General features: G+C 43.6%; 1 protein-coding gene and 1 long non-coding RNA gene across 2 annotated transcripts in view; both read right to left on the bottom strand.

Annotated features, from left to right (window-relative positions):
- LOC126526167 (cardioacceleratory peptide receptor-like) overlaps nt 1-21,938 on the bottom strand; it is a 229,294-nt gene that overhangs the window by 196,943 nt on the left and 10,413 nt on the right. The gene's annotated exons all lie outside the window — the stretch shown is intronic.
- LOC140212854 (uncharacterized) lies at nt 1,134-5,509 on the bottom strand. The gene is made up of 4 exons (XR_011889813.1): nt 5,414-5,509; nt 4,164-4,217; nt 2,412-2,602; nt 1,134-1,346 (listed from the first exon to the last, which is right to left on the bottom strand). It is a non-coding gene; the product is annotated as an uncharacterized lncRNA (long non-coding RNA).

Raw genomic sequence — 21,938 nt, 5'->3', positions numbered from 1 at the left:
CTGAATTTTTAGCCTGTAAAGGGGTTGTGTGGCAATGGGGGCAGCCAACTCTAGTGTGAGAACAAACAAATATTTGTTCTCGCGTTAGTGAAACCAGTCAAAATATAATCTCACAAATTTGGAAATGAATGCACAAAGAACCTTGCTGATTGTCACATTATTGTCCCGAACAAGATCTTTTGGTGTTTACAATTCCTAGTTTAATTCACTTTCCTCTAGTAAATGGGCTCTGACCTAGAATACTCAGTGTAGGAGACTAACCCAGACCTGGAAGCCAATGTTTAAATCTGAAATAAAGACATTCATCCCCCGACCACATGGCACTGCTTCGTCATCAGAAGAAGCATGCATCCATGGACATATAGTCCGTAAAATTATTTATACATGATCTGTAGCATTAATCTTGCATTAACAAATTCTGAAAATTAGGAAATACATCTGCTATTTAAAGCACTGCTGTAAACCTGTGTGTTTGAGAAATGCAATACTCAAAAGGTGTAATACAACCAATGAGTGCATATAACCTATGCTGCCTTTGACATTCGTCAGTGTGGCAAATAAGCACTGAGAAATTTCAAGGGTATCATAGCTTTCATGTCTCAAACCTTGCATGCGAGTACCAGTATCTTTGCAGTGAAGGGAAGTCACATTATTACCAGACTTATGAGGGGAAGCCATGTTTCTCTAGATCAATATTTTCTTTCTTGTGCTCCTATATCCTTGAGTTTTTCAAAAATAACGGGTGCTTGAGATAAGTACTCTATATTGCTCTTAAATTTATTCTGCACCAGAGCCTGTGTTATGTTACATTTCTTGAACACATTGCAGTGCTGTAGATTATAAAAGGGAGAAAAAATGCCTTAAGTTGGCATTTTGGCCTTCTGTACAACAAGAATTAGGAACCTATCAATTACATCCACAAGTGCAAAAGAACTATGAGAAACGGGGCATAAAGACAGGTATACATTTTAATAGCAGGAGTTGATGGTCAGAACTCCACGAGAAAGGAACTATTAAAAGCTAGGTACTAAAGAAACATATGAATTATAATAATAGAAATATTTGCAAAGAATTTGAAGAGACAAATAGAATGTCTGTTCAAATCACTACTCCCCAACATTCATCCATGGTTCGATAAGTGATCGATAAGATAAGAAACAGCTCGTGATGCTGTTTGGATAGATGGAACACGTAGAGGGGTCACCAAGTGTTGCGCGATGGTTGCACAGCAGGTTTCCTTGATCTCCGGACTCATTCGACAGTGATGCGTTGAGCCTGGTTATACGTAGTTCGCAAGAGGCCTGGCCCGAGTATGTGGCATGGCTTGGGTAAAATTTCAAGGCAACCTGAAAAACACAGATCCAAATATATAAGCACCAAAATATTCTGCACCACAGGGCAAATCTGAAGTTTACCATCTGCACATAGCAGATGATGAAAACAGACACAAGTCACCAGACTCAAGGTATATAAATGTGCAAAAGTGTAAATGAATGTGAAAAGCTGCTTGTAGGATGAAATCCTTCATTTTGTCTTTTCTAGATCAATAATAGTATCTTAACATAAAATCAAGTGTACACGACCCTCCCTATTTGTGTCAGTAGGCTATTCCATGCCAGCTGTTCCAACCTGGCATATGACCACTTGGAATTTCTTTTTGAAAACTTTCACAATTTCACACAATACTTAAAGCAAAAAAAAATTTCACTGGCGTAAACACTATGTCACATTTTGTTTAACGCACCAAATATGCATCATAAAATGGCATAGCCAAAAAAATTGGTTCCTTCGTTAAGAGGGCCAAATTTTTAACGACAATGAAGAGAGGCCTTACACCAAAAACGTAACTGCTTGTTAGCCACTGCTCATTTTATTATGGCCGATTAAAAATGGACCAAATGGCTTATTAACTTTATTTTCACAAAAGTGACCTACAGCAAAAGCAGTAAATTTATGTAATCCATGTGTTTAGGACTTTAGCTGTGTGCAAGAACTGGTTTCAGATAGATAAAATATGCAGCAGAGCAGAGAGAGGAGGATGAACTTGGAAAAGAAGTCAGTTTTGGTGTACGTTTATCGACCTACTTACCATTGAGGCAGCCCTAGTAAATTTATGCCAAATACCATGTATGAGAGTACACTGTATTGTTTTTAAATTGGTAAAGCTTTATCAAAGTAGTTTTTGTGTTACACAAGAAAACAATTTTACATTGGTCTCTTGTAGTTTCAAAATTTGCATCGCGTTTCGTCTAATACACACAGCCTCTTGGAAGCTAAGACAAAATGCATAGACTTGAGCATCCCTGCACAGACAGAAGGGAGTCTAAACTGCTTCGAAGTTACTTCTTTCATTGCTGAGTGGCTACAAGCCACTTCACTCAAAAAGACGCCGCTTAATTACAGGTATTTACCTGAATATTTCTGTCTGCTGTCAGCCTGCTTGTCATCATCACTAAGGCTGCCAACTCCCTAGTGGACGTGGTCGGGACATGGTGGTGGCAGGATGCAGTGGCAGAAGCCGCCAAAGGCTTCCAACTCCCTAGTGGACGTAGTCGGGACAGGGTGGTGGTAGGACGCAGGGGTTGGAGCCGCCAGAGTGTACCTGCAACAAATTTGCACAAATGTTCTTAGTTCAACCACGTCACGATTTACAATAAAAATTTAGCTGTCTGTGTAACATGGCTACCAATACAAATAAAGGCAAACAGTTAGGTCCTACTACACAACTGGAACCCCGCCAAAAAGAAACGGTACTTAAAGGGACACTAAAGTGAAACAATAAATTAATTTAGACTAATGAAGCATTGTTTGAGAACCCTGCAGGCAGTCATTTCAAAAAAATAGTTTGATTATTAGATGAGAAAATGAAGGCCCAAGTATCAGTATTTGAATTTCGTGCCGAAACCCCAGCGCCGGTACGTAAGCGTGACGTCAGGGATTCTAAAGTATGTTTTCGCATTTGGGCTGTGTTGGCTGAATAAAGGTTCCCGAAACTTCCCATGTTTGTTATTTGGTTCCTTTAGAACACAATGTAGTCAATCTGTACCGCTATATATAATTAGTAGGCCCTGGAAGATGCCATCAAAATCCAAGACATCGCAGCCCCCAGGTGCGGGAACTTAAGTAGGCGTCTACACCCGTATTTAGTTCCTGCGCTTTTCGTGGCTTGCCAAACGTCTTATCGTTGTAAGAGTGGTGTTTTTGGTGTTGTAGAATGGTAATTCACTGATGCAGCAGAAATCATTTTTCACTTTAGTGTCCCTTTAAGTTTATGAAAATCCAAACAATGAAAAAAGAAATGTGCAACCGATTTGTGCATGGAAGCTCGGTTGAAACCTGAGCTCATACCATCAAGTGATCTGCTAGTCAACTGCAAGCCTGCCACCTTAAAATGTTATTGTAAATTTCTTTACATGCATTATGTAAGCTGCATTATTACAAGTACAAAATCTCTTGACATAAGTAAATCACCAAGCTAATTCAATTAACGAATTCGAGTGGTCGTTAATCCAACAAAGTGCAAGCTCGGAATGAAGCTGGCCAAACTGGGTAGTGAAAAATAACAATGTGGTTCTCTACATCTTGTTTTTCTGGCTTTCACTCTAGCGTTGGAATATACAAGAATTTTGACATTCCTGATATTTCACCCTGCTAATTTCTATTCTATAATGCATAATACTTGAGCAAGAGCAATACTGCTTTCTTTTAACCGTGAATAGTGATAGAACAAGAAAATTCACTGGACCCAACGTTTTGAGAAAAATCTCTTTGTCGAGACATTGGCTCCAGCGATGCTCCTTGTTCTATGGCTCTTCATCACGTCAAGTCTCTCTTCCTGTGTACCTCTGTACTTTCAATGTTATGTCAATGAAATTGTAATAACAGATCATTAGTAAATGTAGCTGATGAGGAATTTGGGCTTGTTGGTAGATAACGACAGAGTAACTGCGCAGCATAGAGATACGGACAAAGGAGGCTTGTGTGTGTTGTCTTCTCCAGCCATGTCTCCCCTTTGGGCGATTACTCTGTCTCAATGTAAAACTATTACCCTTTGCACAATAATACTAAAATGCATAAAGACAGGAAAGCGGACACAAAAATTACAACAGATAGCATCATATGCTAATGAGAATTGCAAAAGTGCCTGCTACAATTTGTCTCACCCATAACGTGCTGGATAAGATGGCGACTTCTGGCTGTTGCCATTTCTTGAATACCTAAAATAAAATACATATCAAAATTATAAAAATACACAGGACAACAGCAGTAGCCGAGGACATAACGCATTGTTTAGTACAAGAAGGTAAACTAATCTCTGATACACGGCAGACGAAATTTCCTTTATGAAGTTAGTAGAAAAATATACCACACTTCATTTCATTCAATACTGTCAGCATTTCTTGGTACAAGAAAAAAGGTATTTCTGCATAGAAGCAGCAAAATAATAAATGGCCTTCTACTTTTACTAAATATGCTGCAGCGACTAAGCCAAATACAGCTGTATATACTTAATATTGTTGTATGCACATTACAATAGCCAAGACAGGATAAACTTGGGTTCATATGCAGCTCACTGGAAGGTACAACTTTGCAATCAACTCATTTCTGCTTGGCAAATATACGCACTAACATACAACTACAAATAAGAGGATCCTTTCTTTCATAAAACGCCGGACTCAATATAAAAAAACCCAGTAGCAATATTACAATTTCACCACATAACACAGCCAGGTTTTGTAAGCCTAGTAGGATTTGCTATATAAATGCTGCAGCAAGTTCATGCTTTTAAATATTTACAGCTGTGAAAATAAAGATTACGTAAAAATAATACATTATATATATAGGCTTAAATTGTAAGCTAATGTGTTTTCTACTTACAGCCAAATGCACATAAAATTTGTTCACTTTCAGCGCTTTTAAAGCGCTGTGTCTGTTCGCTTGAGCTTTACCGCTCTTAAAATATCTGTGCTCCCACATCGCCCGACACTGCCATACAGCGTTGTTGCGCTTTCATTATTTGCCGTAATATACCCAAAGCGCTAGTAAATCTTCAGAATACACAAGCTGTCTTTTCGACTACCTGTCTTCTCCAGCGAGAGTCACACTGGTGCGAGTATTGTATCTACACTTCAAGTTACGCAGTACTTGATATTCTACGGATTTTTCGATGCGACAGGCCACTCGTCACTAGAGTCGTTAAGAACGGTGTTTCTCCTGGCAGTACAGCTTTGCAATAATTTCAGATGCTCTCCTGAGGCTTCCGTCTGCCAGTAGCATTTTCGCATACATACGCGCACGCATGCCTAAGAAACGTCTGTGAACTGCTAAGAGAAACGTGGCGCAAAATGTAGCCATACCGGAAGGGCCGAGTACGCGCCGTTTGGAAACTCGGAACAAAAGCTGATATGCTTACCTGAGACGTTAAGAGAAATATGGCACAGGTCACTCCCCGCTGGTAGTCGTTCGTATGCATCTGGTCGTCTCTGTCCGTTGCGATCTCCCATATCACAATGAAAAATGCAGTGCAAACTGCAGCACTTCGGGCGCTTGTGACGGTCCGGCGAGCTACACTTGCTCGATGTCGGCAAAGACGAAATCGGCGACACGCTGCTGCTGGCGGCGGTCCCCCTCGTCGCAATCACACAGCACGGACAGAAGCTCCCACCGTAACTTGCCGCAACGCCTGGTTGCAGTCGCCCCTAACGCAGCGATTTCAGAACCACTCAACGACAACGTACTCGCGCGTGATACAGCGCAACTGTAAAATGGCGTCATGCTATTGACGGCTTCGGCTTTGGATCATTTTCTATCTGCACAACTGAGCAAAACCGTTGCGCTAGTTTCGGTTTTGTTTCCTCGCGTTGAGATAAAAACTGTTTTGCTCACTGATAATTTTACGTCACTTAGGTAATGTTCATGAATGAAACAGCCATGAATTTAACACGCGTCTTAAAATACCCGCTACGTTCACTTGGCAGAAGCAAAATTTGCTCGTCCGAGTGTGGTTGCGTTTGAAATATCTATCGTTGGGCTGTCGGAGCGTGCTCGAAGTGTGACGACGCGGCGTAATTGTCCTTAATTTACTTAGCTATAACGGTGCGGCTGCCCTTGATTTCTGTCGAGTGCAGTTTGCTCTGATGTAAGGTAGAACTATAAAGCCGCCCATGTTACTGAATGATCTAGTGCACTTGAAGCTGCCAGAACTCCGGTATTTCCTCCACAAGTTCTTGCGACTGTGTGCCGCTGTCAACAAATGCGAGCGTATTCATTTGGCGGAGATTTAGCAACACATTTTCTAAAACTATAGTTCACCGCTCTATCACGACATGGAGAAGCAGCGTGGTTGGTCCTTAGTAACATTTTCTATTTATTGCGAATTTTGCGATAGCAATTATATGGACACAACCGCCGAAATATATCTGTCGGTGTTGCCGTGAGCTTACGTATATAGTCAAGTGCGATAAGATCATATCCTGCGCCGTTGGCTGTGCGCGTTAAAGGAAGTGTACGAGGGTGAGCCGAGACGTATAGTGCATGGATGGGTGTCGCAAGTATCTATAGGTGGTCACGTGATAAAACGCGCGCAAGCCGGGGAAAGGAGGCGCTGGTTTAGCACGCTCCTCCTCTGGCCGTTGCTCTAGCCCGGTCTAGCGCCACACTCGCTCTGTCTTGGCGATAATTTCCGATGGGCGCAAAGCGGGGGGAGGGGGGGGGAGAGGGGGAAGGCGCTTTTAAAGAGCCATTTCAAGTTTCGGAGACGCTTTGAAGGACGAGGCAGCAGAAGCGTTCTGTCCGCTGTGTTCGCGCCCTTCATCACGCCGACGCTGTGACAGCGAGTGTTCGCGGTCATTGAGTGAGATTTGTTCATGTTTGCACGTGCGCGCGTGACCCCGTGCTTGCTAATTTACGGAGTAAGCGATTGTTTACTGCACTTTATTCAGGCGATGAAACTACGAACATTGGTTGGTGCAGTTGTTCGTGCAGTGGTTCATGCAGCATTGGGGGGAAACTGCTGCATTTTTGTTTTTACATTTCTAGGGGGTTCAAAAGCAGTGCTGCGTACGCTAATGTTTGTTTCTGGTCGCGAAACGCAGCGCACTGCGGTAGCCCAGTGGCTATGATGTTGCGCTGCTGAGCTCGAGGTCACGGGTCCAATCAAACCGCAGCAGTCGCATTCCAATGTAGGCAGAATGCGAAAAGTGCATTCCGTGCACTTTAAATAACCCGAGCTGCTGAAAATAAATCTGTAGTTTTCCATTACCGTGCGCCTCATAACAAGATCTTGATTTTGGAACCTAAATCCTCAAAATTTAATTTTACGTAGCGCAATTACATTTACAATTGACACTGTTGAGTGCGCCTACTGAACTTGTTATCTCGTTGCAGTGCTCTCTTTAGTAGCCAATGCTTTTTTCTAGATTTACTTATGGTCAGAATCCAGTGTGACAAATCCGGGTCTTCCTTAGTATAGAAGCCAGCTATCACTTAAGTGTGTGAGATATTAACAAACATGTTCAAGGAAAATCGATATTTGGAGTTCGATGTAATTGCAGAACATGACAAGGACGAAAGAATGATACACCGCATTACAACCAGGACAGGAACCCGAGGGCCTGCCTAAAACAGAAGACGTTATCTGGTATTTCTTCTCCTGCATTTTAATCTTTCTCTCGCCAGACTCATCTCGAATATCAGAGGAGTCGCGATCTTCCACGACGACTCTTCGCGTGCTATTAAGAGTCAAACGACCCATACACAAATGTTGACTCTTGTTTTGTGACTCTACCCGCGCGAAAATGGGTCTTCGTAAGAAAAAAGAGAGTCAAGTTGCCGTGACTCACTTTTTACTCTCTTTTTTCTTAGAGTGTACGGCCCTGAAACACGGCGGCAAAGCTTACAGTGGAAACATTCGGATTCACCACCACCAAGAAAGCAAAGGCCGTCATTTCTGCCGGGAAGGTGTTCACTTTCTTTAGATTGTAAGGATCCATTACTGATCGAATTTGCTAAACCTCGAGAGACTATTAATCGATTATGTTATTGAGAAACGCCGGATTGGCTGCGTGTCGCAGTCAAGAACAAACTAGGAGGGAAATTCAGGACTGGAGTCCTCCTGCACTGCGACAATTCCTTTCCGCACGTCACTGATTTGGTTAACACCAAACTCGCAAAGTTCAAATAGGAAATTCGGCAACATTCGCGATACAGCCAAGACCTGTCGCCTTGCCACTTCCACAAATTGGGGAAATTGAAAGAACAGCTCAAAGGAACCAGATACGTGTCGGATGATGACGTGAAGTAGTCGGTTACAGAGTTTTTGAAGCAGCAGCCCAAGGAGCTTTATGAGACGAGAATCACGCGACTCATTGTTGAGTGGGACAAATGTCTCAATGCTCAAGGAGACTATCTTTAAATAAAGTGGCCCGTTTGTCATATATTCGCATTGGCTCACTTTCATTTGACTTGCCCTCGTATATGTTGCAGAACTCCATCTTTCTATATGTGCTCTCTGTTGCGACTATAATTTCGGTGTAATTACAATACACGACCGGTGAGAGCTCCTCCTGTCCAATACATTGTGACAAAGGACAGCGTCATTGAGATTTTTCCCTGGATGTCGCATATGTACAAGAATGTAAACAAGGTCTTGAATGACAAAGTGTCATTAACATATTTGTCCTCAACTTGTTCGTCTCGTGGCCTTTACTTATTTCATATCAGCGGCATGAACTGTTTTGCTGGTTTCAATCTGATATAGTTCGAAAGTTCGTGTGATATCTTGTTTCCTTATTAAATGGATAGAAAACATGGAAGTATTGATAACAGCTATTTCGGGAACAATTTTTGAGGCAGACGAGCATAATCTTTTATGAAAAAATGCATATCTTATTTGTCTTGACAGTGCGTAGAGTTCAAGAATTCGTTTGCAGCATCTTTGGCAATGACAATGCAGTTATTATTCATGTATTTGATAGCTTGGCAAATTCTATAACGAAGAGGCCGAGCTGCAATGTGATCGCCCGCTCCCTTCCCCCAAACAAAATTTCTCGCTACGCCACGTGTGTGTGACTTCATTTATAGCAAGTATTTCCCCGAATGAAACTTCCGTTGTAAACGTTCGTCTTGTCTGTTATTTCTTCTTGTTTCTTCGGCTCTTTGCCAAACCCTTTCTTTTTTAATGTTGAATGTGACTACGAACATAATATAGTTTCTTCGTGATCCGAGAGAGAGTTATCGGCACCATTAGCGTTTTCTTGTGTTCATTGCTGTTACCTGTCATCGGAAAAACATCAGCGCTCGCATGAGCGCACAGGACACCTGTAAAGCTGGCGCTCTCCCTTCAGGCATCTGGTTTTACTACTTCAACACGGGAACTAGTGAAAGTCAATGCCTAATAAATACTTATGTCGAATGCATACTTGCAGTTGCTTTTCTCAGTTGTAATCTGATTTTCAAGACCCACCGCGCTCGCTTAGTGTCTATGGTGCTGCGCTGCTAAGCACGAGGTTGCGCGATCAAATCCCGGCCGTGGCAACCGCATTTCGGCTGGTGCGAAACACAAAAGCGCCAGTGTCCCGCGCATTGTGGACACGGTAGAGAAACCCATGGTGGTCAAAATTAATCTGGAGTGCCCCACTACGGCGTGCCTCAAAATCAAGTTGTGCATTTGGCACGTGAAACCCCAAAATTGAATAATTAAATTTTCGGGAACGAACTAGTGCTACGTTTAAATTTTTATATCGCGATCTAGAATGATTAAGGCACAGCTTCATTTGAGCTTTTCTTGTACAAGAAACACACTCAGGTTAGAAAAAAAGTGCATCTTTTCACGACCGCTTGCAATGGATCGCTAACCCTAAGTAACGGCAGAAAATAGTGGCTAGTTCGAAGAAAGAATTAAAAGCAGTAACATCGAATGATTCGGTATGACATGAAAGCTATCTGATGAATGACACCGAATATATCGACACCAAATGTATTTATAAATGACAGCAGCCATGCATAGCCAGCCGAACATTTTGGAGAACTGCTGCAAAACAGCACACTTCTAACTTTCTTGGTTCGTATACTTATGGTTTAGGTCGGTAGACTGCATTTAGGCATGCTAAATACCTGGTTACATGCTCACAAATAGAACTGTTTTCTGCATGTCGGGAGGCGCGGACCTATCATGCCAAAGTGGAAAAGACGGGCATGATGAAGTCCAGAGCCAATCCATAGCAGGTGCATTACATTTACGTTTGTAATAGTGGTTTCGGAGAACAAACAATAAAAGGCAAGAGGCCCGCGCTAACCTGGTGATCAGCGTGCAGACAAGCGGCATCACTGCAACCTCAACACGCAGCTTCCGCAACACAACATTCTCCCAGCTAGTGAGCCCGCTATGGAGGTGTCAACCTCAGCGGGGTATTGTGTGTTGCCTGCAAGGTTCTTTTATCCCGAAACTGGTGTCCCGATACGTGTTATTTTTTTTTTTTTTTGAAAACGCAGGAGCGAACGGGGCACAGTAGCACGGCGGTTAGCGGAATCCACCATAATATTGCTGAGTAGAGCCGCAAGCGGCACCCACACCACGCGTATCCGGATGGACGTTGTGGTGGCAACACGGTAAGTGGTATCAGCGAGCGAATAAAAGCAAATTATTCTGCGAATATTGTGGATATCCTGCTTTGAGTGCGTGCTATTGAGGACTGGGGTTTATGAGACGGTTTCCGCAACAGTCAGTAGCAGGCGATCCGAGCACGGTGACTATAGGCACGCTACAATGCAGTTGGGCTGTACATGTCGCGCCACCTGGCAGCGGCGGTGAGCACTCGCGAGTAGGCCCTCACCGCCATTTTACGATTGACCATACTGCGCTCAGGCCCACCTGAAATCCTCCTTTTCCAACTTCCAAGATCGAGCGCAGATACTACTGCGTTAAGGATTGCCACAAGCGCGAAGGTGATGTCGGCATCAAATTGTACCACTTCTCTTAAAAACCGTGGGAAGTGACCCGGCGGCTGAAGTGGATCGTCGCGGTTGGGCGCGTCAAGTGTCGCTCTTGTGAATTTCTGTTACAAATGACAGATGAAAGCTACAAATGACAGTTGAATGTCTACGGCAGCGTTTGGTAACTTAAGTGGAAGAAAATAATTAATTGTTAACTTAGTTTGAGTTTCACGTGGTAAGCTTGCTTGCTTTCTTGTGACGAACACTTCGCGACCAGCGGTGATTGATTGCTTAGTTGACATGGTCCCGTCCACGGTGGCCTCATTTCAATGGGGGCGAAATGAAAAAAAAAAGAAAGAAACGTGTACTTGGATATAGGCGCACGTTAAGGAACCCGAGGTGGTCCGTATTATTCCGAAGTAACAACTTCGGCCTCTCTCATAATGATATTGTCGCTATGGCGCGTAAAACCCTATAATTTATTTAATTTATTTTAAGCACTTTCTTGGGATGTCCGGGCTCTTTACTTCTTTGACACGTTATTCATGGTTGTCGTCGTAAATTTGGCGTCCTTTCTCGAGCGTCGGCGATCGACAATACACCTCGGTGTTTTAGATTGTCTTAAAACCGCAATTTAGAACGACAGATACGTTGCAGACGAGCGCCGAAAAAGTATGCTTTCGTAGAAATGCCGCCTCGGTGTTTCGCGGAACTGACACGGTGGCGCTGACAGCTGAGCCTACCTATAACGCCTTGAGAATTTGAAAGTAGGAACACTCTCCTCCTCGCGACGTTTCCTCCTCGATTCTTTTCGCCCGGCGGCTGCGCACGGCACGCGTTTGCTCCTGGGCTCCCGCGGACGGGCCGCGGCATTTATGGAGGTGTGTTATTTTGGGCCAGTTGCGCGCCCCAGTGGTGCTGAAAAATTTGAGAAATGCTGATAACAGCACCGATAATGCTGAAGGCCACGTTTATGAGGAGGTTGGTATTTTCTCCCGACAGGCCGCCATTGGAATCTGAACCTGGCAACGTTTACCGCTAGAACGTTATCTAGTGAAACGAGCCTAACAGTGCTATTGGAGGAAATAGAGGGCAGTAAACGGGATATATTAGGGCTTAGTGAAATTAGGAGGACAATATAACCATATACAGTGCTAAAAAGCGGGAACGTCCTGTGCTACCGGGCCTTAACGGAGAGACGAGAACTAGGAGTCGGATTCCTGATTAATAAGAATATAGCTGGCAACATACAGGAATTTCATATAGCATTAACGAGAGGATGGCAGGTCTTGTTGTGAAACTTAATGAGAGGTACAAATTGAAGGTCGTACAGGTCTACGCCCCTACATCCAGTCATGGTGACCAGGAAGTCGAAAGCTTCTATGAAGACGTGGAATCGGAATGGGTAAAGTCAAAACAAAATACACTATACTGATGGGCGACTTCAATGCCAAGGTAGGCAAGAAGCAGGCAGGAGACAAGTCAGTGTGGGAAAATGGCATAGGTACTAGGAAGAGCAGGGTAAAGTTTTTAGTAGACTTTGCAGAACAGAATAATATGCGAATAATGAATACCTTCTTCCGCAAGCGGGAAAGCCGAAAGTGGACGTGGAGGAGCCCGAATGACGACACTAGATGTGAAATAGACTTTATACTCTTCGCTAACCCTGGCATAATAAAATCTGTGCACGTGCTCGAGAAGGTACGCTGCAGTGACCATAGAATGGTTGGAACTTGAATTAGCCTAGACTTCAGGAGGGAACGGAAGAAACTGGTACATAAGAAGCCGATCAATGAGTTAGCGGTAATAGGGAAAATAGAGGAATTCCGGATCAAGTCACAGAACAGCTATTCGGCTTTACATCAGGAAGAGGACCTCAGTGTTGAAACAACGAAGGACAATCTTATGGGCATCATTAAGGACTGTGCAATAGAAGTCGGTGGTCACTACGTTAGACAGGATACCAGTAAGCTATCGCAGGAGAAGAAAGATCTCATCAAGAAACGCCAATGCATGAAAGCCTCTAACCCTCAAGCTAGAATAGAACTGGCAGAACATTCCAAGTTAATCAACAAGCGTAAGACAGCTGACGTAAGGAATTATTATATGGATAGAATTTAACATGCTCTCAGGAACGGAAGAAGCCTGAAGGCAGTGAAGAAGAAACTAGGAATTGGCAAGAGTCAGATGTAGGCGTTAAGAGACAGAGCCGGCAATATCGTTACTAATATGGATGAGATAGTTCAAGTGGCCGAGGAGTTCTATAGAGATTTATACAGTACCAGTGGTACCCACGACGATAATGGAAGAGAGAATAGTCTAGAGGAATTTGAAATCCCACAAATAACGCAGGAAGAAGTAAAGAAAGCCTTGGGAGCTATGCAAAGGGGGAAGGCACCTGGGGAGGATCAGGTAACAGCAGATTTGGTGAAGGATGGTGGGCAGGTTGTTCTATAAAAACTTGCCACCCTGTATACGCAATGCCTCATGACCTCGAGCGCGAGGGAATCTTGGAAGAACGCTAACATAATCCTAATCCATAAGAAAGGGGGCGCCAAAGAATTGAAAAATGATTGACCGATTAGCGTACTGTCCGTTGCGTCCAAAGTATTTATTAAGGTAATCGCAAATAGAATGAGGAACACCTTAGACTCAACCAAAGCACCAGGCAGGATTCCGTAGAGGCTACTCACCAATAGAGCCTATTCACACTACCAATCAGGTGATAGAGAAATGTGCGCAATGTAACCAACCGTTATATATAGCTTTCATTGATTACGAGAAAGCGTTTGATTCAGTCGAAACCGCAGCAGTTATGGAGGCATTACGGAATCAGGGTGTAGACGAGCCGTATGTAAAATTAATCAAAGATATCTATAGCGGCTCCACAGCCACCATAGTCCTACATAAAAAAATCAACAAAATCCCGATAAAGAAAGGAGTCAGGCAGGGAGATACGATCTCTCCAATGCTATTCACAGCGTGTTTACAGGAGGTATTCAGAGACCTGTAGTGGGAAGAATTGGGGATAAAAGTTAATGAAGAATACCTTAGTAAGTTGCCATTCGCTGATATTGCCTTGCTTAATAACTGAGGAGGCCAATTGCAATGCATGCTCACTGACCTGGAGAGGCAAAGCAGAAGAGTGGGTCTAAAAATTAATCTGCAGAAAACTAAAGCAATGTTTAACAGTCTGGGAAGAGAACAGCAGTTTACGATAGGTAGCGAGGTACTGGAAGTGGTAAGGGAATACATCTACTTAGGGCAGGTAGTGACCACGGATCCGGATCATGAGACTGAAATAATCAGAAGAATAAGAATGGGCTGGGGTGCGTTTGGCAAGCATTCTCAAATCATGAACCGCAGGTTGCCACTAACCCTCAAGTGAAAAGTGTATAACAGCTGTGTCTTACCAGTACTCACATATGGGGCAGAAACTGGAGGCTTACGGAAAGGGTTCTTCTTAAATTGAGGACGACGCAACGTGCTATGGAAAGAAGAATGATGGATGTAACGTTAAGGGACAAGAAAGTGCAGATTGGGTGAGGAAACAAACGCGAGTTAATGACTTCTTAGTTGAAATCAAGAAAAATAAATGGGCATTGGGAGGACATGTAGTGAGGAGGGAAGAAAACCGATGGTCATTAAGGGTTTCGGACTGGATTCCAAGGGAAGGGAAGCTTAGCAGGGGGTGGCAGAAAGTTACGTGGGCGGATGAGAATAAGAAGTTTGCAGAAATGACATGGCCACAATAAGTACATGATCGGGGTAGTTGGAGAAGTATGGGAGAGGCTTCTGCCCTGCAGTGGGCGTAACAAGGCTGATGATGGTGGTATTTTCTTAGAGCCGTATGAACGGGCTATACTGATGTAAAAGGAGTTTCGAGGCGAGTTCTATACTACAGAATGTTTTTTGGCACGTATGAGATACTTCACTTCATGCGTCTGATCTAGTATTGCTTGTAGCACATCCCTTTGTGCGTGGCTTATTAGGCGAAAGCCTTAGATCTCAGTTTCAAGGTTGCGTTGTGAGCTACAGAGATTATGACGTGACCGAACGAAGGCCGGTCACGTGATAAGAGATGATAACTGATTGATGAGTAATGATGAGTAACGATTGATTAGTGATTGGATTAAGATGAATTAAGGTTATTACCGAGGATTAAGCTGTATTAGGATAATTAAGTGGATTAAAGTCGACGAAGGAGGATTAAGATTGAATGAAATGAATAAATGTGCATTGGAGAGGATTATGGTGGATTAGGGGAGTATAAAGTGAATAAAGAACGATTAGCGTGGATAAAGGAGGATTAAGGAAGATTAAGGCGCATTAAAATTGAAGGTGGATTATGGTTCATTAAGGAGAATTATCATGGATTACGGTGAATGAAGGAGGATTAGGGTAGACTAAAGACGGTTAAAGTGCATTAAGGATAAGGGCGGATTTATTCAATGAAGGTGGATTAGGGCGCATTCGGGAGAACTATCGTGGATTAAGGTGAATGAAGGAGTATTAGGATGGATTGAGCAGGACTAAGGCGCATTAAGGTGGATTAAGGTCGATGAAAGAGTATGAAGGTGGATTATGGTGAATTAAGGTTATACGGATACATTACGGAGGAATAATGCCGATTAAGGTGGATGAAGGATTAGCTGTAAAAAGGTTTATTTCAGTAGGATCGACAACCTTAATCTCCCTTCATCAACCTTAATCCACCCTACTCCATCTTAGTCTTTGTTCATGCACCTTAAAGCTCCTTAATGCACCACAATCCGCCTCCATTAACCCTAATCCATCATAATCTGACTTAATCCTCCTTTATCAACCCTGGTTTAACTTAATCTACCCTAACAGGCCCTAATGCTGCACCCACCCTAATCCTCCCTAATCATTGCTCATGTACCCTAATCGGTCTTAATATTCGACCAACCCTAATTCACTTTAATCCACCATATCCGCCTTAATCTTTTTTAATACACCTCATTCCTTGTTCATGCACCTTAATCCTCCTGAATACACTCTAATCCACCTTAATTCAATCAATAATGAATTATTAGTTAATTTGGCTAATCATTTTCTTATACAGGGGCGGACATGCTTTGGGTCGCCTCTGGCCTTCCTTAGGTTACGTGATATTTTCTGTTCACAACGTCACCTTGAAGCATAGGGATCTAAAGGCTTTCGCCTTAAAACTTAAAAAAAGCAATGTGGACTGGCTAACGCTCATCACCTGCAATATCACGGGTATACTTGAAACTAATTTTTTCAGAGCTTGCATTCATTGTATCTGACTGACGCACAGATCGACGTAAGCTAGAAATAATAGCACCTTTGCAAGCACTATTTCAATTTTCAGAAAAATAGGCAGCGGATCCTAACAATCGCAAAAAGTGCGATGGAGAGGCTGTATCTTCGCACAAAATTGTTCACAGCGGAAAGCAGAATCTATAGGGCTGCGTTTCCGACTGAATAACAACAGTTCGCGACGTTCAAGGTGATGAAGCCGCCGCAGAATATTAAGCATACTGAGGACAACCGCATTTTTATGCAACGTGCAATTTGCCGCAACAAAAACTCTGGTGAGCAGGTCGGAAGAAGGAAAAAAAAACACATGCATTACGGGACGCTTTGCTACAAGCAATAAGAAAGGTGCCTCAGCCCGCGAACAACGCTGTATTTTGTCGGAACAAAGTTCTTTCGACCAATGTTATGCAGCCACTGGTTGCTGCGCAAGCCGTCAAGCTTTCCTTGTGGTATCATAAAACGGCCTAACCGTCTTCAGGATTCTTGCTGCAGTTATATTCGCAACAGCACGGCATAGCGCTGGCACATAGAGCAAGAAAGACAGCGTAAAACGTTCGCTACGCCAAGCTAGAGCGCCAAGCCAACTTGCTGAGGAGAAAAATGGCGAGAAGAAAAAAGAAAAAACACAAGCAAAACGCAAGATTCGCGCGTTTCCAAGGTCAACGGCAGGGAGACCAATCGTCGTGCAGAAAAATGGGGGCAAAACTGGTAGCCGCGGGGGGGACGTGCAAGTGGCGAGGAGGAGGCGAGGAGGTCGCGCGGCGGCGGCAGAGTTCGAAGAGTGGCAGTACTTTCAAATTATCAAGGGACTTTAAGCCTACTCTTGCGCCACCGGAACATTGAGCGCCAATTTCAACAAAAATTACTTGTGGCACGTTGTCGGGCTGATGCGAGGAGGTCTGGCTTACCTCAGGCAGCTGTAGGCAAAGAAGTACACGACATCGTTATTGGGAAAGCATAGGCACGTGCAATAATTGCGGCAATCGCTTGGTGGACGCTAGGTGGGCTTTCAGTGCCATTACCTGACGAGGAATCGTATAGTGGAGATGACCGAAAGGTTTGTAGTCAGTTGGCTGCGCCTATCCTATGGGGGACGTGTGCATGTATCACGGGTAGAATATGGCACCTCATATTTGACAAGCTGGGCCAACCCGACAGCTAAGTAAAATACTGAGGCGTTAGGCAACCGCGCAGAAGGACGTTCGGCCATCGATCTTATAAATTGTGTTTAGTATCTCTGCCTGTGAGATTGGCACTGGAATCATTTACGCGAACCTTTTGACAGTACGCATGACGTCCCTGTTATAGGGCTCAAGGCGAGACCATTCTGCATTTGTGAGGGGATAAGGTTTGTATTGTAAAAAAAATTGTGGTGGCATAATGAACTAAACAAATGCGCACGGTGTTCGTACCGACAAGATTATTGGCGATCCCAAACATAAAATTCACAGTCTCTGCTTGTTGTTGTATGGTAGTTTCAAACCGACGTGACGCGAAACCCGATTCCAATATTACCAGCCATAGGACGCGAACTATCACAGCGTCTGCTGGCAGTCGTTGATTCAACCATAGTGGAAGAGGCCTGTTGGAAAGTACAGTATAAGACGTACTTTACGTCAGTGGACACAACAGAATGTTACGTGTTTGTCAGCTTCACGCGTCCCAGTTCAAATAAGCTATATACTACACGATCCTGCTTAATCGCCATAGTGCTCTTAACGGCCGGGTAACACGGTAAAAATTTGATGAATGCTTTGCTTTTCTACCATGCTTTACACGCATAAACACAAAAATATATTGCGTGTGAACAAACCAATGCAGTGTTATAGTCCCTCACAATGTAACCGAATTTGCAGCATGGCAGCGTAATGCCGTCTTGTAAACGATAAGGAGTGTTCGTCCATGCGCAGACATGTACGGGTGGAAGCAAGGGATAACTGATTCCAGGTATACGCGAGACCATGGCGTCGCGACCACTTCCGCTCGAAATGTATCTGCGGCAAGCTGTGTTTTGACAGACCGGATACAGTTCGGATTTCAACCGGACTGCGATATGCAATATCAACAACGAGACAGTCATGTCAGTCTGTGACGGCGCTTCATCAACGAAAACCTAATATTGTATCCGCTGAAGGTGCTCCAAGAATTTACCAATGAGGATATGTGTGCGTTGTTTATGAAATTTCGCTACACTCACTAAAATTATGTATAGTTAATTGGATCTAAGCTCAGTGGCTATGGTGTTGGGCTCGTGTCTACGAGGTCGCGGGATCGAATCCCGACCAAGGCGGCCGCATTTCGATGGGGGCGAAATGCGAAAACACCCGTGGTACTTAGATTTATGTACACGTTAAAGAACCCCAGGGGGTAAAAATTTCCGGACTCCTCCACTACGGCGTGCCTCATAATCAGAAAGTGGTTTTGGCTCGTAAAACCCTATAATTTATTTTAACTGGATCTAAGAAAGCCTTGAAGTTCCAAGTGGTTTGGGACCAAATCCCACAAAACCCTGCCACAGCATGTCGTTCGCATATGCTCACACAGGTTGGAAATCTGAAAGCCGGACTGTCGGCTCACACTAGATAAAGATTTTTTTCAGTTCGCTCAGTTTCGTAATTTTTGCACCGATTCTGTAACGCTAGCCCACCTCGCATTTCGATCAGAGTTTCATTTTTTTACGCTTAGGATCGAGCACAACGCCCTTGTTGCTTTTTTTGTTTTCTTTGCAATAACAAAAGAAAGTTGGACGTCAATTGGGCTCGAGTGAGATGTACTCGTTATAAGCAGCAAACAATGCGCGATCTATATGATAATGAATACATTGTTGCGCCAAAAAAAAGAAAATAAAGGCTTAGGAAGGAAGAGTACGAAACGACAGATTGAGCGCCGAACTTCAACTGATTTTATTCTCACAGCAGTGCAGGGAGAATGAACAAATGCGCATGCCTACATCAGTGTTGACTATAGTGATTACAGTGAAGTTTTCAACATTTGCAACTCGTTTTCAAACAGAAAAACAGACGTGTCACTAATACAACTCGTGACTCTTTCTTTTATGTGATGTGCCTCCAAAAGTTCTCTTGCTAACGTATCACCACTCCTGCCAAGTATCTTTATCTCGCGCAGTAGTGGCTGACATGTTCCTTCCAGGCAAACCGTGCAATGCGCAGGTAAATGCGCATTACCTTTGTTGATTACAGAAAATTCATGCTCCGGGCCCGGTCATTAACACATCTCCCCGTTTGTCCAACGTATGATTTCCCACATATTAGCGGTATTTCGTATATAACGCCCGTCACACATTTCTCGTACATTCTAGTGCGCTTTTTCTGGCATCCTGACTTTTTGTCAACGCGGCTTATGCGCGGACACAGTCCAGCCAACTTGCGTGGTGCCGAGAAAACAACTAGCACACCAAACCTTGTAGCGACTTTCTTCAAGTTGTGGGAAGGCTTGTGGACGTATGGCACCACTGCGGGTTTGCCTCGTTTTTGGTCGGGCCTAGGCGTATGCCTTTTTCCCTTCACCTTCTGGAGCAACGTTTTAGACACCGTCCCAACGACCGAGTTCGGGTATCCGGCTGTGTGTAGCCTCACCAATTGCTTATCAAAGCTAGTCTGCATCGCGTGGGGGCACGACTTAATGAGAGCAGATTGAAGGCAAAGAGTGGCTATTCCTCTTCTAACTAGCTTTGAGTGTGCCGAATCATACTGTAACAATTCCTTTTGGGCACGTGGGCTATACTGCCAACATACATGGTCTGTCAAAAACTAAAGACAGATCTAAAACTGCAGAGTGCCATGGGAAGGGATTTCATGTGTAAATAGCATGTCCTTCCCATGGAGTCTAAAAACATTTAAGATCTGGCTAATGCACTGGTCAACAGTAAAATTATGGTTAGTGTTTAAAAGAATTAGATATCATCGACATATCTGAAAGCCTTAAGGTAGAACCTATCGTCAAAGGAACTGTGCAGGGCGCGGTCAATTGAAGCCAAGAAAATGTCACACAGCACAAGAGCGACGCAAGCTCCCAACAAAGGGCGGTCCAACAAGTCCAGAGACCCTACAAGGACCGTCGTAACTTTTTCAAAAAAAAAATAACCTCAAGCTCCTTCAGTCTGATAAGGAACGACGTTTCATGGTCTTCTCAAGAGGTGTGTTTAGCGACAAGGCACAACAAGCTGTAGAAAAGAACTTTGTCCTAGTCAAAGAAAAGGCAACAAGAGTCAAGAAACAAGCTGTAGCCCTTTGCGCAGAACTTTATCTTTCGAAGTTGTTCAAGGCAATAAGTGAATGAAAGGTGCTTCCTTAACCCTGTTTTTCACAGCGAAATCTCATAAGGAAGGAATTTCGTTCAGTGCCATCGTAAGCGAGAAAGGCTCTTGGCAGCAGGTAGTTAGCCAGTTTCTTTTAGAGAACTTGAAAGCGTTGCAAGTGAATGATCATTTCACGACTAAGAGCTGTAGAGATGTAATTCAATTCCTGAAAGGAAACGCCTCTATTGCACACGCTTTTTCAGTAGACGTAGTTGATTTTTTCTACTTAGTGCCTCAACAGGTAATGTGCCTCTGTTAGGGATTGCATTCACCGCAACGGCCCAGTACATTTTCAGAATCTAGTGGGCATACACATTGGCCATTTTATGATTTTATTGGAATTTTACTTCAAGTCTACTTTTATTTCTTTTAACGACGAATTGTATGTTCAACGACAAGGGATATGCATTGGGTCCTGCGTCGCTCATGAGCTGTGTGACATTTTCTTGGCTTCAATTGACGGCGACCTGCTAAGTTCCTTTGACGATAAATCTGGAGCTTTAGTGATCGATTAAGTTGGATCAAACTGTAACTATAGATATATATGTTATCACATTCCTTTTAACCGCGACCCCCAGCACAGTTTGGTGTGCGCTAGTCAGAAGCTGTAGATTTTTGATCCCAGGTACTAATGCATTCAATATGTGGTGTCAGGTGCCAGAGGGGAACTTCGTGACGAAATTACAGGTATGCTAAAGAACATAGCGCCTCCAGTTCATGAAATCTGAAAAGCCACTGACCAGCTTAACCAGTTGCCCTCCATATATTGTTCAATACAGAGCCTCGTGTCAGTTGGCTGTTAGGCGTATCTCTTCGAGCTCCAGCTTGGACAAATTTGGGCGCCGTGAAATGGTGGAAGGCCCTCGAAAGTACTCAACTGACAGCCTAACCTGCACAAACCGTTAAGGTAATAATACTAATAGTAGTAACGTGGCCAGCAAATCCTCCTCCACAAGCTCGTAGAGCATACGCTCAACTGCAGGAAATATAGTAACAGCTAAAAGAAGTTGCTTTTATCGGGAGATTTCAGTTTTCTTGTATTCTTTCTGCAAAATAAAGACTGCTGCGTTATCACAAAATGCAGAAATGGAGTTCATTAGTCGGTATTTCCCACGATGAAATGCAATTTGCCATCCCGTGCATTCCCTTATATAGTTATTCACGTATAGAGGCAATGAAGCTCTGCTACAGGCCAAGGCTGCATACAGTTCTTTCTTTAGAGGACGTTTGCGTACACCGCGTGTCATATCTTGCACCAACACAAAATTCACGCTTGTGGTTTCTACACTCCTGGAGAATTTCAAGATGCTTTCCTGCTGCAAATGAACAATTTTTCACCCGGGTAGCGCTATTGATGGCAAACTAACTATTAATAAACAATGAA

Source organism: Dermacentor andersoni, chromosome 8 (assembly GCF_023375885.2).
Source record: "Dermacentor andersoni chromosome 8, qqDerAnde1_hic_scaffold, whole genome shotgun sequence".
Classification (NCBI taxonomy): domain Eukaryota; kingdom Metazoa; phylum Arthropoda; class Arachnida; order Ixodida; family Ixodidae; genus Dermacentor; species Dermacentor andersoni.
The sequence above is the reverse complement of the archived record's forward strand: the minus strand, read 5'-3'. Positions and strand labels throughout refer to the sequence as shown.